This window comes from Ursus maritimus, unplaced genomic scaffold (assembly GCF_017311325.1).
Source record: "Ursus maritimus isolate PB19 unplaced genomic scaffold, ASM1731132v1 scaffold_11, whole genome shotgun sequence".
NCBI classification, from domain to species: domain Eukaryota; kingdom Metazoa; phylum Chordata; class Mammalia; order Carnivora; family Ursidae; genus Ursus; species Ursus maritimus.
The window spans coordinates 39059902-39078265 of record NW_024423453.1 but is presented as its reverse complement, the minus strand read 5'-3'; the positions used below and the strand labels follow the sequence as shown (position 1 = coordinate 39078265).

The window sequence follows — 18364 nt, the reverse complement described above, 5'->3', positions numbered from 1 at the left end:
ATAGAAACAAGATTTTCAAGTTATATCCTGTATCTTTTCAAGGAAATCTTCATGTAATATTTAGAACATGAAAACTTAAAAACTTAAAAGCACAGTAATCATTGTGTTCTTCATACTCCCCCCTAGTGAATTCTTTAAAGTCCTCTTTTACGTGCATTCTTGTATTATTTTATGAAAAAGTAATATCTCTTTTCCTTTTTGCCTTTAAGTTTCATAAAAGCTTGGAATCTAGTAGCTTTTTTTCTCAGTTTTTAAAAGTAATGTCTCTGTCATACTCCATATTAAAAATGAAATCTAGGGGTGCCTGGCTGGCTTAGTCAGTGGAACATGCACTCTTGATCTCGAGGTTGTGAGTTGAAGCTCCATGTTAGATGTAGAGATTACTTAAAAAAAAAAAAAAGTGAAATCTAAATTCCAGTGTGTTTTTAATTTACAGTTGTGGAAAATTCTTGCATTTTAGTTTTCTAAGTGATATTTCTTACCTTTTATACCAACATTTATATTTAATCCTGTCTTCCAGATCCTAATTGCAATCCTTTTATTACTGAAATTTCACATTTTATGTATGTGGAAGCAGTGCAGGGTGGAATGAACATAGGCCTCGAAGTTAGAACAGTTTTCCCAATCCTGGATAAATCACTTTGCTAATTATGGGATTCTAGGTAGTTTAACCTTTCTGAGACTTGGTTTCATCATATGTAGTCTGAAGATTATGAATATAAAATTCTAATTATGTATGTAAAATACCTAGAATATTCTTTGGCTTACAGTGGGCACTTGGAAATTAGTACCTAATATTATTCTATCACAGTCTTCAGGTACATGTTTCATTTTACTTTTACCACATGCGTTTTGGAAGATTATAGTTAAAACGAGGGCACAAGACAAGGATTAGCTCTGACAGATACAAAAGGAGAATCAAACTTTAAATGTGACAGTTGTCTATGGTTGTATGATTCAACACGCCCTACCCAGGGATTCATGAAAATCAATAAAAGGTACAGTTACTCCATAATTTTTTTCTTTCAGTGATTACCCTTTTAAAGTACATTTATTGAGGTATAATACATGTACCATAAAATTCACTTTTAAAGTGTACAATTCTTTGAGTTTTAGTAAATTTATAGTTGTGTAACCATCACCACAATCCAGCTTGTGAACACTTATGTCACTCCAAGAAGTTTCCTTATACCTGTTTGCAGTCAGGTTCTGCTCTGGGACTTTTTGTCCCAGGTAACCACTGACTCTGTCTCTATACTTTTGCTTTTTTATGAGATTTTATATAAATGGTATCATGCAGCATGTAGTCTTTGCGTGCATGGCTTCTTTCATTTAGCATTATATTTTTGAGACTCACCCATGTCGTTGCTTACGTATCGCAACATATTGTATTGTATTGCTGCATAATATTCCATTGTATAGATATAGTATATTTTTACTTACTTATTTACCAGTTCATGGACAAATATTTGAGTTTCCCAGTTTGAGGCTATTATAAATATTTGCATATGTCTTAGGGTGAACATCTGTTTTCATTTCTCTTGGATAGATTCCTATGAGTTTAATTGCTGGGTCTTTTAAAAAGTTGCCAAGACTTGGTATTGTCAATATTATTTATTTTAGCTGCCCTAGTAGGTATCTCATTGCAATTTTGATTTGTATTTCCCTAATGACAAACGATGGTGCCTACCTTTTCACAGGCTTATTTTCTACTCATATATGTTCTTTGGTAAACTGTATCTTTTGCCTATTTTTTAATTGGGTTGTTTTTCTTATTATAATTTAATTGTAAGTGATCTTTATAAATTCTTTGTAAAAGTCCTTTATCCAACATAGGTTTTGCAAGTAATTTTCTCCTAGTCTTGTCTTTTCATTTTTTAATTTACATCCCAAATGAATCACTATTTTTAAAAAATGGTTTCACTATTAGGTACATACAAAATAACACGTAACATTTGAAAGGTATAAATAATCATCCTCATTCTTCAGGAATATATTTTTAAGAAAAATGAAATCATGTTCTGATCACTTTATTATTGGAACCCTCCTTAAATACGATTTAAAATTTTAAGTCTCAAGAGAATCAGCTCTCTATTAATTATTACCATATTAGTACTAGTAAGAGTACGAAGAAGTTTGTTAGAGTATTTAGTTTGCCTTAAGAGAATAGAAGGCAAACAAACATCTGAATAAGTTATTTTAAAAGCTTTTCAATAATATTTTGACAATTAAGGAAATTTAATTGTGTAAATTGAGGTAAGCTCCTCTCCTGATAGTACTTCCCATCTCTGCTCTCACTACCTTTACCTCAGAAGAGCCACATCAATTTGGGATGAGCTTCCCAAGGGCACTGTAGAAAAGAAGGTAGCAACTTACCCAGTAGATTTCAATCAGATTTCAGTTTTGCCTGCCCATGAAATTATACACAAAACAGTATTTTGCAATACTAACTGCACGTTTATTATAACTAACCATTAACTTTATTAAACATTTGTGCCAGTGATTCCTCTTCCTATAAGTTTTATGATGTCTTCATAGTTTAGGCTCTTAATAAGCTTACATTCTTAATGGAACTGTATAAAAATCACATTGCAAATTAAATGTAAACATAGTTTATAGTTGAATATTTGTATCTCTGATCTTTGAAATTTATAATTAGGAAATACTTGATTTTACTTACATGTGTCTTTATGAAAGAATTCAATAACTTACATACTTTCAAAAATATTTAGTATACACATGTGATGAACAAAGCTTTCCTACAGTACAGTCTGTATTGATTCATTTTATAACTTCCTCTTTACTTTCTATAAGTGATTAAATTATTAGTATGGTATTTTATGTATTTGTTAGCATGTTATCACATAAGGGTTTTATCCTCCTCCTCTTTTTGGTTTACCTCTTCAAGTCCACAGATTTTATGCAATGATTGTAGCTCATGAAATGCATACTACTTTGATCTGTGACCTTTTTGTGGTGCTAATCGGGTTCCTGATATCATTATACCTTACTCATTAATCATATTTCCTGCAGCCCGTCAGGCAGCCAGACAGCACAAGTCCCTGTTTTCAGCCCTCTGTTGGCAGGTTTCTGCTTTTCCAGATTATTACAGACGATACTTTGGCTTCTCATAGCCAGAGCCACATCAAGCTGTGTGTTACAATTAAAGTCAGATGGTCCTCAGGTTGAACAGGGATATAGTGTTGCAGCTGTCTCTCTTCCTGGAACAAACCAGCACCAAGAACAGATGATCTATAGGACAGTGAATAATAACAGATTGTACAGTACTCCGCTGGTAGCAGGGGATCACAGAATTAATTAACTGACATACTCATTTTAAGATACGCAACATGTCTTTTTTTTATGCATTTGATGCCCAAATATCAATTCAAGTGGATAGGATATTTTTAGGAGCATGATTTTGATGGTGGACCAGTAATGCCACATTTTCTATTTTTGTTAGAGGACCGTAAGTACTGTCTTACCTAACCATTTTAATCCTCAGAGCTTTCTATAAGTAATGAAGATCTTATTTTCAAGTTGATTGCCAATTGGCAAATTGGCTGAAGTGTAGGATTTATGTACAGAAGATAATATCCTGTGTATTTTAGAAGGAAAAACCACCTAGGTCTGATTAGTCTTTCAGGTAAATAAATTATATTTTCTTTGTTCAGAACAGTTGGAATCACAGTAAAACCAAAGCAGCCTTAACTACATCCCAGAGACTAGTCTGTTATTTAATATTACCTGAACCAAAAAAAATTTTTTTATTCCAAATACTGCTTCAGAAATATAAATGAGAAACAGGCTTTCATACTTTAAAATAATATAACACTGTATGAGTTCAGACTGCTCATCAATTATCTTTTATGATATAATGTTGATGTTATGGACCTATATTATATTGCTTCTTACAACCCTTGAGTTTTAAGTTGAAATAAGAGACAAAGAAACCCATACTCTGAGCAGTAATGATAGGTCTATTTGTAAAAGTTGAAGTGGAACATTTGGTTTAGCTGAAGGATATATAATTTATTCAAATTATAATAAAAGAAATTCATTCATTTAAAGATATTTACTGAGTGCCCATCTATGTACCAGTAATGTTAGACTCAGTGAACAAGATAGACAATATCTCTACTCTTTTGGAGGTTACTTCCTTTTTGATAACTTAGGTTTTTGAAGTAGAAGGCTTCTTAAAGCTGAGAGGTGGCATGAATCTAATAAGGAAGGCTTCTATTGATGGATTGTCCTGAGGTTAGCAGTTAGAATCACATTTGCTTTTGTGTATCTTCTGTAGCTTTTGTCTTCTCTGCTATTTCAGACATGAGTAGTCACTTCCTTTAGAAGGTAAAGAAAAAGAAAATGAGTATTTTATCTCCTTTCTAGATGATATATGGACAACTTAAAAGTGATGATATCTTTTAATATTATTGTCTGAGAAAAAAAATAAAATTTTCATATTTCTCTTCGCTACCATCTTTGTTTTTTTCCTGATGCTAAAATTTAAATTTATTCAACTTTAAACCTTCATAGATCCAATATCTCTGAAGGAACTAGGTCAATCTTTTAAAACTTTTTCCTTTGAATTTGGAAAATTTACAAATCTCAAGTGATGACAGCATAGTTGAAACTACAAATCTTATGTCCTTAATGAAAAAGTGCTATATATACATATAACAAGACCTACAGATTGAGATGACTGAGTGCAATGATATAGCAATTTGATTATTATAATGGCATATTATGTTCCAAATTGCAATGTTTAGCAAAACTATAAGTTTGAAAGGTTTGAGATTTGAAAGGGATTGCACTTTTTATTTATTTTTTTACCTTTATTCACATCCTTGCTTCCATTTTTTGAGAAAATGGCATTTAAAAATCTTTCTTAAGAGAGCTGACTAGGCAATATTTTTGAATTCCTTGGAATAGAAATACCAGGAGCTAACATACTTTTATTATATTGTTCCTTTTCCAGTTGCTTTTTCTTTTTCCACATTGATAATTACATGCCAAAATTGTAAATAGCCATTATGGTTGAGGTTGGTAATCATTCTCAACTGTGGACATATCCCTCCCACCCCCTCCCCATCCCCTGCAGCGGTCAGATCCAAAGCTCTGGGAAATGGGAACAGCTATGTGTGTGTGAAGTTTGAAAAAAAACTAAAATTACTATTGTTCAGTTTGCTTTTGCTCCTGATATGTAATTTACTTTGAAAGTTCTAGTTTGAAAAGCACATCCAAGTAAAGAAAAAAGATGTACCATGTTGTTAGGTTATTAATTCTCCTAAACTTATTTATAAATTCAATGTAAAAACTAATTCAAGGCCCAACAGGTTTTGTTTGTTGGAATATGAAAAAAGGATTACAAAGGGTAAAGGGCCAATTATAGCCAAGACCTTCTCTGAGGTTTTGGGACTTGCTTTATTATATATCAAGAATTATTATAAAGCTATAGTAATTAGGGGAGATTAGGAGAAATAGACTAACAGAAGTGAACACAGAATCCAGAAATAGACTAGGACATCCATTATGTTGAAGGTCTGTAGAGAAGAGAAGGACTTTAGAGTTTATGGTGCTGAGAGAGTTACTGTATTAGTTTCTTAGGGCTGCTATAACGACGTACCACAGACCAGGTGCCTTAAACAACAGAAATTTATTGATTTGCAGTTCTGGAGGCTAGAAGTCTGAAATCAAAGTTTAGCAGGGTTGGTGTCTTGTGAGGGCTGTGAGGGAAGAATCTGTTGCAGGCGTCTTGTTGTCTTATACATAGCCATCTTCTCCGTGTCTCTTCACAGCATTCTCCCTCTATGCGTATCTGTCTTTGTGTCCAGATTTCCCATTTTTATCAGGACACCAGTTATTGGGTTAGGAGCCCACCCTACTACAGTACGACCTCATCTTAACATAAATAATTATATAAATAATGATCCTACATCCACATAATGTCATATTTTGAGTTACAGAGAAGTTAAGATTTCAACATATGAATTTGGGGGAACACAATTCAACCCGTAATAATACCAGTATGAAAAAAAATGAGATCAGAACCTTACCTTATACAACAAAAATTAAAGTATGTTAAAGCTTTAAATATGAAGACAAACTATAAACTTTTAGAAGATAATACAAGAGGGGTTTTTTTTGTTTGTTTGTTTTTGTTTTTGTTTTATTTTGTTTTTTGGTGATCTTGGAATAGAGAAGTTTTCCGAACAAGAAACAAAAAGTGAAAAATGATATAGCACATTAATTGGTTCTTGGATATTAAACCAACCTTGCATTCCTTGAATACATGACACTTGGATGGTATAAATCCTTTTAATATATATGGTATTTTGTTGTTGTTGTTGTTGTTAGTATTTTGTTGAGAAATTATTACTTTTGAGAATTTTTGCATCTGTGTTCATGAGGAATATTGGTATATATCGTTTTCTTTTCTCGTGATATCTTTATCTGACTTTAATACCAAGGTAATATTGGTTTTACAGAATGAGATATGGTTAAGGATTCTTCTTCCCCTATTTTCTGAAAGACATTGTGAAAATATTTCCTGGGGTTCACCACTGAAACCATCCGGAATGGGCTTTTTGTTGGGTGAGGATTTTAAATTACCAATACAGTTTTTTTTTTACTTGTTACAGGTTTATTCAGATTTTCTATTTTTTTTCTTGAATCAGTTTCAGTAATTTGTATGTTTCTAGGAACTTGTCTATTTAATCTCATTTATTGGTATAAAGTTGTTCATAATTTTTCTAAGGTTGGTACGGATGTTACCTCATTCATCCCTGATCTTTGGTAATTTATATCATCTTTTTTTCTTGGTCAGTCTGGCTAGTTAAAGTTTTGTCCGTTTTGTTGATCTTTTCAAAGAACCAGCTTTTCATTTCATTGATTTTTCTCTATTGTGTTTCTATTTTTTCTTTTATTGGGGATGACTCTAATAGCCATTATTTCTTTCCTTCTGCTTGCTTTGGGTTTAGTTTGCTCTTTTAGTAGATTCTTAATTTGGGAAACTATGTTTTTATTTGATTTCTTTCTTTGCCTATATTGGCTTTTACAGTGTGAATTTCCCTTTATGTACTATTTTTGCTGCACCCCATAAATTTTGGTATTTTGTTTACTTAGTTTCATTCATCTCATAACATCTTCTGATTTCCCTTGTGATTTCTTTTTTGACTCATGGGGTATTCAGAAGTATATTGCTTAATTTTCAAACATTTGTGAATTTTCCAAATTTCCTTTTGTTTTTCATTTCCAGTTAAATTTAATAATGATTGGAAAATACACTTTGTATGGTTTCTCTTGTTTTACATGTACTGAGACTTGCCTTATGACCTAGCGTTTGGTCTATATTGGAGAATTTTCCATTTGTTCTTGAGAAGAATGTGTATTCTGCTGCTGTTGCGTATTCTGCAGATATCAGTTGATCAGATTGGTTTATTGTGTTCAAGTCTTCTATATCTTCTATATCTTTGCTGATTTTCTATCTTTCTGTCCATTTATATTAGTGGTATGTCGAAGTCCCCAGATACTGTCATTGTTGCTGTCAGTTTTTGTTTCATGTGTTTTTGATCTCTGATGTTAGGTGTATGTGTTAGTTTCCTATGAATGCTGTAACAAATTACCAAAAACTTGGTGGCTTAAAACAACATAATTTTTTTCTCTTATAGTTCTATAAGCGAGAAGTCCAAAATGAGTATTACATTTCCTCCAGAAGATCTCTCCCTCTGTCCTTACATCACCTTCCCCTCTTCCATCTATAGTGACATTTCTCCCTGCCTTCTTCTTATAAGGATACATGTGATTATATTTAGGGTCCTTCCTGATCATCCAGGATAATGTTTACATTTCAGGACCCTTAATTTAACAGACCTTTTCCCCATATAAAGTACCAATTACAGGTTCTAGAGATTAGGATTTAGTATCTTTTTTGGTAGGCGGATGGCATTTTTCAGCCTACCGCTGTGTATATGTATTTATAATTGTTACTTTTTCCTGATGAACTATTTTTCATTATAAGTTGTCCCTCTTTGTTTCTAGTAATTTTTTAATCTGTTTTGCCTTATATTAGTACAGGCTAGTCCAGCTCTCCTAACAGTTACTATGCATGGTATATATTTTTCCATTCTTTCACTTTCAACCTGTTTGTATTTGATTCTAAAGTGTATCTTTTGTTATTTATCCATGTTATTTATCCGGTCTAATAGTCTTTGCCATTTAAAGCCACGATTGATGTGGTTGGATTCATGTCTGCCATTTTGCTAATTATGTTCTTTAGTCTTGGGTCTTTTCGTTTCTCTGTTCCTACCTTTATAATTTTCTTTTATATTGAATAGATTATTTTTAGTCTACCATTTTAATTTCATTAAATTTTTTTGTGCTATTTCTTTCTTGTAGTTGTTTTTATAGTCATTGCTCTAGGGACAGTATGCATCTTAATTTGTCTCAGTCTACTTCATAGTAATACTAGCTTAATTTCGGTAGTGACTGAAATTAAGTAGTGATACAGTGACTTTGTTCAGATCGAGCTCTGTTCCTTCCCCTCTACTTTGTGCTATTGCCATATATATTACATCTATATATGTTATAAACCTGCTGCTCGGTGTTAAAACTATTGCTTTATGCAATCTATGTCTCTAAAGAAATTAAGGAAGGTAAAAAAAAAAAAAAGGCCTATTAATTTTATTTACTAATCTTCCCTTAATAGAAACATGCCAAAATGAAAAAACTGGGGGCGCCTGGGTGGCACAGCGGTTAAGCGTCTGCCTTCGGCTCAGGGCGTGATCCCGGCGTTGTGGGATCGAGCCCCACATCAGGCTCTTCCGCTATGAGCCTGCTTCTTCCTCTCCTGCTCCCCCTGCTTGTGTTCCCTCTCTCGCTGGCTGTCTCTCTCTCTGTCAAATAAATAAATAAAATCTTTAAAAAAAAAAGAAAAGAAAAAACTGCCTCAGATACTCGGCATCATGTAGGAATGGAATAATTCCCATATAGAAAAAGTTTGAAGAGAATTGAAGTTTATACTTTCAAATACCAATGTTTTATACACTGTTTCTCTTGAAAAAAATCTTTTTATGAAATGGATTACAGATTTCCTATCTCTTAAGCAGAAAATTCTGAACTTAAGTACCCTTTTCTGGAATACTCGTGGTTAAATATTCAGATATTTTTGTGATGTCCTGAAAAGTTAGAGATATAGAGAGCTCTTTGTTCCTCGGCCAAAATGACCCACATTTCTCTGCTTTCTTGTAGCTTTTTTGTCAGCATTTCAGAGTTCTTTCTTGTGTCAATTGTCACTTCCTATCACTTTTCTCTGTGAGGGTTTCCATCTTTCTTTGAGCTATTATATTATGTGTATATGGCAAGGTAAAAATCTGAGGGATGACCCAGTGACTCCCACCTTTAAAGTTCATAAGTTTTGTGCTTGTTTCCCTCATGGCCTTTAGTTGTTTTGAGTTTTCGCTATGATCTAGATTCTCTGAAGACCTGAAATCTGAATTCTGGATAAATGAAACAAACTACATTTTGTTTAGTGACTGTTATTGTGCTGTGTACAAAGAAAATGCAGTGAAATGATACTGTATCTAACGTATATTACATTCATGCCCAAATCTGTGTTTATTCTGGAGTATGTAACTTTCAGTAACTTTCTGCTGACACTATTATTTAATATTTCATTAAAATATTAATACAACATAAAAAGCACTTTGAATTTCATAAGGATAATTTTAAAAATTCCTCCCCATGTATATCCCATCTAAGTAATTCTGAAAAGGATTGTGTCTAATAGTGATTACTCATCCCTGTAGACTTCAACGTGAGTGAATCAGCTGGAAGTGTGAGGGAGAATGCAGATTTCTTTTTCTTCCTGACCTAAGAACCTACAATAGTTGTGGTAGCTTCTCACTTCTAGAATAGCTTCTAGCTCATAGATTATGTCATTCTTTTCTTACCACAGTGCCTGCCACATGCTATTCCTATTCATTGTGATGTGAGCTTACTCTTTTTCTAACCAGACTATATCTTAAAACTCATAACCTTGCTCTTCTTACCACCACCCCCTCAAATACCAAAATAAAAACTTGTAAACAACTCTTCTCATAACTCTTATCTACCTTGAAATCTTTCATAAAAACCTCTATGTATTATCCTATAGCCTTTCTATAACTCATTCTTAATCTGAGTTTATACATGCATGACTTATTGGTTCTTGCCTAGTAGACCTTCTATTCTTATTATAAAGTCCTGGTTACAGGTATATACTGTATCATTGACAGTAGTGTATTTTAAAATGTGGTGCATGGAAAACAACTTGCATCAGAATCCCCTGGAGATACAGTTAATAATGCACATTTACCCCATGGTGATTTGTTTTGCTTGTATTTGGATTCCTGTAAAGTTTTGGCTGAGAGAGAAACTGCTAGCCAAAAAGAAGAAATATGCTGACTACCTTAATAAATTTCTCATGACAAATAATTTTGCTTCATATGTTATCACTCACATATTTGTTTAATACAAGTTAATAACCAAAATATACATCAACAATTGGGACATGAAAAAAATTAAGCGATGACCATCTTAGACTGATACCTCTAATCTCCAATACAGTTTTTCCCACTCTCAGGTTACATAGAAATTCACTAATGCTTTTTTCCAGCACTTGCTTCACTTTTTCACATTTAGGTATCTGATCCTTGGTTTCTGGTATGAAAAATAGATCTAAGTTTATCTTTATTCATATGATTAGCCCATGCCATTTATTTTGAAGTTCATCTTTTCCCCACTGTTTTGAGGTTAAGAAGGGAGTTTATATCTCCTTTTCTGGCAACCAACACTGAACCACTAGGGTAGTACAGAATAAGTACTAAACAAATATTTGATGAATAAATATGTGAACAATTTAATTTATTTCTTTAAATTCTTGAAGTACCTTAAGTGCTGACTTCAGGGGAAAAATAATGAACAAAACCTCATCTTTGGTAACTTGGTGCTTGTCCAGAGCAATTTAAGTTCTTTTAGAGGTTAGAAGGAGAAGGAGGAAGAAGAGGAGGTAAGTTTTATACAGAACTTAATCTTTGTGTAAATTATCACAGTAACGTGCTGCCAGGTACAGCTGGAGATTTTCATTTCTGCCAGGGACTAATGATAATGGTTGGAGAAGAAAAGTGAGACTAATGGGTTCACAATGTGAGACTGGAAGTTGAATTCACAGTCGAATGCTTACTCACCCAGTTCTTCTCATGACCACCCTTGCTTCTGGCGGTGCTCTGCAGGGCCGGGAAGAAGTTGCCTTCAGTCCCTCCCTGCCTTTGTTTCTGGCACTGAGCCATGTCACCCACAGTTGCAGTGTACCTGAGAAGCATCATGCTTGCTATGGGTTTCCTTCTGCTTATGGATGCTCTCATGTAACTCTGCACAGTAATACCCAGTAAATGATTGCTTACTGTGATATTTACGTCTGTTTGATTTGCCAATAAGTGGGATATAGCCAGCATTTTTTTTTCCAGCGAAAATGTATAAACCAGCAAATTTCCTTGGTCATGATAGCCAGAAAGTGACCTTTAAAAAAAAAAAAAGAAAGAAAGAAAAAAAAAAGAAAGAGAGAGAGAGAAAGAAAGAAAGAAAAGAAAGAAAGAAAGAAAAAGAAAGAGAGAAAGAAAGAAAGAAAGAAAAGAAAAAAGAAAAGAAAAGAAGAGGGTTGTTTCATGCTTTTCCAGCATGATTATTTTTTATGGTCTGGTTGATTCTTTTCACTCTATATTTTAGAACTATCATTCGAAAATAAACTCTAGGTTGGCTATCAGAGTACCTGCAATGGTACAAATAACTAATGGTTGTGGGAGTATTGTATAAATATGAAAAGGTGGGCTGGTTTTCTCTATATTAACAGATGTTTCAAATAAGTGTTAGGATACTTTTTATAAAAGGCAGATATTCTGGTTTCTTATTTTTAAGCAAAGGCAAATTTAGTTTGCCTAATTGTTATAATATTAAATAATATATCAAGTTGAATGTCATAGTGCTTGTATTTTACATACAAATGTACATCTCATATGTTTCTGAGGCATTTTAGAATTTCTTTAGCTTAAATAAGTTCCTGGATTTTATTTTATTTTCCCTTTCTCTCTTCCCTTTCCCTACATCTTTCTCTTTTTTTCTCATTTTATTTTTTGTTTACATATTTATGTCCTACTTGAACATTAAAATTGTTTTCTACATTTTATTTGAAAATCATTTTTTAAAATTTTTAAAATATTAATGTATTCAGAGAGAGAGTTAGAGTAAGGGGAGGGTGGAGGGAAAAAGAGAGAAAATCTCGGGTAGACTCCGTGCTGAGTGCCTGTAGCCTGATGAAGGGCTTGATATTATGACCCTGAGATCATGACCTGAGCTGAAATCAGGAGTCAGATGCTTAACTGGCTGAGCCACCCAGGTGCCCTAAGAATCATTTTAAACTTACAAAAAGTTGCAAGAATAAAAGTAGCAAATAGAAGATTTATATGCTTTTTGCCCAGTTTAACTATTACTAACACTTTACCCCCCCTTTTTATATCTGATCTCCCTTCCTTCTCTTTTGTTCTCTTCTCACTCCCTGTGTGTGTACACACACACACACACACACACACACACACATATATGTATATACACACAGCTGACCCTTGAACAATGGGGAGTTAAGGGTGCTGACCCTCCACACACAATCGAAAATCCACATATAACTTTGACTTCCCAAATAGCCTACTATTGAACGGAAGTCTTACCAATATCATCAATAATCACCACATATTTTGTATGTTGTACATGTTATATAGTGTATCTTTACAATAAAGTAAGCTAGAGATAAAATGTTATTAAGACAATTATAAGGAAAATACATTTATAATACTGTACTGCATCCTGTAAGTTCATACATTTATTGAAAAAAAAATGTGTAAAACTGGACCTGTGCAGTTCAAACCCATGTTGTTCAAGGGTCAACTGTATGTGAATATATATACACACACACATATATTATTATATATTGTGTTATATATATATATAATACAAATATACATACAATATATAATATAAAATACACATATAATATATAATATATATAAAATACACTATTATATACACACTACTTTTATTGAATCATTTGAAAATAAGTTACATACTTCATGGTCCTTTACCCCCAAATAGTTTAGCATGTGTCTCCAACAACAGGGATATATATTTTTTTATAATAATTTTTTATTATATTATGTTAGTCACCATACAGTACATCCCAAGTTTTTGATGTAAAGTTCCATGATTCATTACTTGCATATAACACCCAGTGCACCATGCAATACGTGCCCTCCTTAATACCCATCACCCCCACCCCCCTCCCCTCTAAAGCCGTTTGATTTTATGTGACCACAGTAACACCATTTCATAAATTTAAATTAATGTGGTACTTTAATCTACTTTCAATATGTCAGTTTTGTTAGCTAATGTAATAATGTTCTCTATAGAATTTTTACCGTACAGTGCAGGATCCATTATAGGGTAAGTTATTACTTTCAGTTGCCTATAACCCTGCTGTATTGGTTTCCTGGGGCTGTCGGGACAAAGTACCACAAACTGGCTGCCTTCAGCAACAGAAATGTATTGTCTCACAGTTCTGGAAGTTAGCATTCTGAGATCAAGGTGTCCACAGGGTCTTGCTTCCTCTGAAGATGGTAGGGCAGGATCTGTTCCAGGTCTCTCAGTTTTTGGTGGTTCCTTGTCTCGGTGCAGTATAACTCCTATCTTCATATGGAATTCCCCCTGTGTACATGTCCATTTCTGTGTCCAGCTCTTACCTTTTTTATAAGGACACCAGTTGTTGGGTTAGGGTCCACCTAATGACTTCATTTTAACCTCATTACCTCTCTAAAGACCCTCTAAGGTCACATTCTAAGGTATCGGGGTTAGAACTCCAACATCTTTTTGGGGAAAACATAACCTATAATACTTAATCTGTCTCTTTTTTTGATATTTAAAATGTGTATTATTTTGCTATGGCTATTATAACAAAATACAACAGATTGGTTGGCTTAAACAATAGAAATTAATTTTTGCATGGGTCTGGAACTAAGAAGTCCAAGAAAAAGAAATCTGGCAGGTTTGGGTTTCTTCTGAGGCCTCTTTCCTTGACTTGCAGATGGTTGCCTACTCGCTGTGTCCTCATATTAACTTGTCTTTTCTAAAACATTATTTGAAATAATCTTTTTACGATATACTTTTTTAAATTAAGCTAAATAAGTATACCAGAGACTTATATATAATAGATTCTGATTCAGACCCCTCCTAAAAGTGAAATGGTGTGAGTTGTGATCCAGATTCCTTGAAGAGATTTCATTTGCATCTAGGAGCAAATCAATTGTATGTTTCTGGATCATCCTGAGAACATTGTATTTGGTACCATAAGAAATCATATAAAACAACTATTTTTCTTCACACCATATCTAGATTTTTATAAATTGGTTACTCCCTAAATTGGAGGCTCTCACAAATGCTGCTTTTAAAATACCTTACTGGTTACTTATAGCCTTTCTGACTTTATAACATACATAAGGTCTTCCCAACCTTGTATAACATACAAGATCCTTCACAATCTGTCTGCCTACTTTCCCAGCTTCAGCTCTTGCAGAATATAATCTAGTTCACATTGAGCAACTTAAACTTCCCTAAAAGTTGCATATTCTATAAGCTACTTCCTTTGCCTGCAAATACTCCACATGGCTACCCCAGTGGATACACACACATACCATGAGAGCATGTGAGTGAGTACCCACCTTCTCCTTCCCCCTTCTCTGTTCTCTCCCCCTCATCTCCTACCTTCTACCTAGCTAATTTGTGCACATTTTCCAGGATTCCTTGGGGGGAGTCTTTAATTATACTTCCATCCACTCTCAAACACTCCCCTACCACGAACCACACCCATTCTGCCTTAGATACTCCTCTTGTGTGTTCTTCTGGCTATACATATATAGTTCTATCATGTTAATGGTTTTTATACTGTTCTATTTTCTGCACTAATTGTTGAGCCACTTGAGAATGTCTCCTATTTTAATTTACATCCCCAAGCCTATGCACAATTTCTGGCCCATAGTGGGTCCTGTGGGCATGTTTGCTGAAAGAATAAACAAAAAATGGATGAGTCTTCAGAAAGTATCAGGGAGAACCAAAACACTTTAGGACAACAGTAGAACTTAATCTTTTCCTTGAGGGCCAGCTCTGCTCAGTTTAGTGTCTGCATTAGTTAGTAGTTTCTGCCACATCACAGGAGAGAGTAATTTAGTCTTTAACTTCTCTGTTTCATATCTGAGTATGAATTCATTGTGTGTGAAATCATATTCAGTAGTGAGACTCATGAAGTCAGTGACACAGAATAGTACCTAAAGGATAAGCATAGTAGCATTGCAGTCAAATTTAGGTTGTTTAATAAAGATAGTTTCTGGTTAAGTATACATGATTAATGCACAAAATATATGAATAGCAATTACAAAGCATGTTGTAAAGAAAATATAAAAAATTTGTTAAAGTTAAGTAGGAAGAATTTTACAGCCATGTTTCCTTTGCAATTTAAGGTTCTACATTTTAATTTCTTGGGATATATTTATATTTGGCAGTATACATTGTAGTTTTTAGAAGTGATACTGAAAAATTACTCTAAATGATTATGTGTAAGATTTCTATCATCATGCCTTTGAATTATTATTTTTCTCTAGTACTTAAGAAATGTAATATATTCAATTATTCAAAAATACCAAAGAGGTTTACCTATAAGCTAAGTTTTATATCAATCACGATAGTTATTTTCCAATAAAAGCCTAATTATTTTTCTACACGGCTTAGTAGAAACATTGAGAGCAAAGGTACAGACTGCTGCTTGTATAGCAGCATCTACCGCTTTTTTTTATGGGCTCATCAAATGTACTTCTTACAGTTGGCTTATTTTCTTCTGCGTTCAACATTTTTCTCTGAAAGTGTTATATGGCATTTCCCTTAGATCACGCTTATTATATAGTAAATGTGTGATTTTTTTTTTCTTTCTCCATGAGATCTTTCTTCCATTTTACTTTGTTAGTCCCATGCTTGCTTAGGACGGTTGCTTTCCACAGCTCACATATTTCTGTCCAACCAAAGAAATGCCTGGGGAGAAAATTCTCTGACAAACATCTTATGTTCCCTTATTTTCCTCTTTCTACCTTTTTTTCTTTCCTGAAGTACAGATAATGCTAAAATATATATATTTTGTAATGTTAATTATATATTTTCCATAAACAAAATTTACTCATATTTTGCTTTATTAATATTTTTTCATTAAAGTTTAGATTCTTAGAATGATAATAACTACTATTCAGTGAACACTTAGTATGCATCGGACATAGTTGTAAGCCATTTATGAATTAATTTATTTAATTCTTACAACAGTCCTGTGAGGTAAAGTGCTATGATTCCCCCATTCCATAGATTAGAAAACTGAGGCACAGAGAGGTTATGTAACTTGACAAGGTCATAGAACTGATAAATGTGGAACTGAGATTACAAAGCAAGATACATGTGTTATTAAGCTCTTTACTACATGTGATGAAATTATATTACTGCATATATATTAATTAAATTGTAGTTGTATAAATGAAATCATACCAATTTTAAGAATACAGTTTATATTTTATACTTTGAATGAAAATATACAGTAGTGTTTAATAAGGAAAATTCTTTCATCTATCAGTTTTCATGAGAAAAAAATTAAAATCTCAAAATTCATTTATTGATTTAGAAATTAGTGAAAAGGAAAATTCAGGATATAGAAGCACAGGATATAAAACTCTGTATTTGTAGAGGGCAACATCAGAAAAACAGCAGAATAGTTCTCCCAGAGAACACTGATCTTGACAATCATCCATGGATGAGAGTGCCTTTGTGGAAGTCTGGGAATCCAGTGGAAAAGTTCCAGCACACTGTTGGGGGAAAAAAATCCAAGATTACATGCATTGAAGACAATGAGAGGGTGAGTTTCACTTTACTTGCCCCACCTTCCACCAAAATAGCATAGATTAGTGCCAAGAGAGACCTTAACCCACAGTTCTTCCCATGAGGGAAAGTGAGAGCATGTGAGTGAGCACCCACCTTCCCCAACTGTGTGGTATGCTGCCAAGGAGTCCCACTTCTTTCTTGCTCCATCCGAAATACTGAGGTGTACTGATGCAAACTGTGGGGTAGGAAGTGGCTGGGAGCACAGCAGCCAAAGTTCTCAAAAGGTGTCAAAGGGACTAGATCCTATGGTTTCGTGGACTTCATCAGGAAGCTTGCATATAAGCTACTGGGGTTGCTTCTCCTGCAGATGCCCCCAACTGGCCCGCAGGCATGCCCAGTGTTCCAAGTACGTTACCCACATATCATCCTACCATGTAGCTGACTCTCTGTGCATGCCCTTGAGGGCAGCGAGTACAAGCCTTTGCAGACAGCTAGGGAGTATGCATAGAAAGTTGACTCATCTCTGTGGGATTGGGAGAAAGCACACATACTTGAGCATTCAGCATAGCTGTAAGGAAAGCAAAGGGAAGGCTATCAGCAAGCCATGGCCTAGCTTTTTAGAATCAAGAGAAGGCATACAATCTTAAGACTTCCCATCCCCCAATAGAAAATAAGAAGTGTGGAGCAGGAATATCCATAGAAAAGGATAGAGACAACTTCAGAATACCTAGCAGGCTGACAGAGTTATTTCTCTCCCAAAGCCAGTCAGTAAAGACTAGAGGAGGTGACTGCTTTTTCAGATGTGAAGATAACAATGCAAGACTTCAAGGAACATAAAAAATCAAGGGAACATGACACCACCAAAGGATCCTAATAATTTTCCAGTAACCAGCCCCAAAGAAATGGAGATCTGCAGTTTACCGGATAAAGAATCCATAATAGTTGTTTTAAGGGAAGCACAGTGAACAATAAGAAAACAGACAATTCACTGAAATCAGGAAAACAGTGGGCAAAGAAAATGAGAATGTTAGCACAGAGATAGAAGTTATAAAAATAAGAAAACAAATTCTGGAGCTGAGGAATATAAAGAATGAAATGAAAGATGCAATAAAGAGCATCAACAGCAGATTTAAGCAGAAAAAAGGATCTGTGACATTGAATATAGGTCATTTGAAATATTCCAGTCAGAAGAGAATAAAGCAAAAGGAATGAAAAAGAGTGAAGAAAACCTACAGGAATTATGGGATGACATCAAGAGAAACAATTTGTATATTATTGGAGTCCTGTAAGGAGAAAACAGGGAGGAGGGGCAGAAAGCTTACTAAAGGAATAATGGCTGAGAACATCTCGATTGTGGGGAGACATTTGGACATCCATG

At 34.0% G+C, this 18364-nt stretch overlaps 1 protein-coding gene across 1 annotated transcript in view; it reads left to right on the top strand.

Annotated features, from left to right (window-relative positions):
- LRBA (LPS responsive beige-like anchor protein) overlaps positions 1-18364 on the top strand; it is a 762114-nt gene that overhangs the window by 619420 nt on the left and 124330 nt on the right. The gene's annotated exons all lie outside the window — the stretch shown is intronic.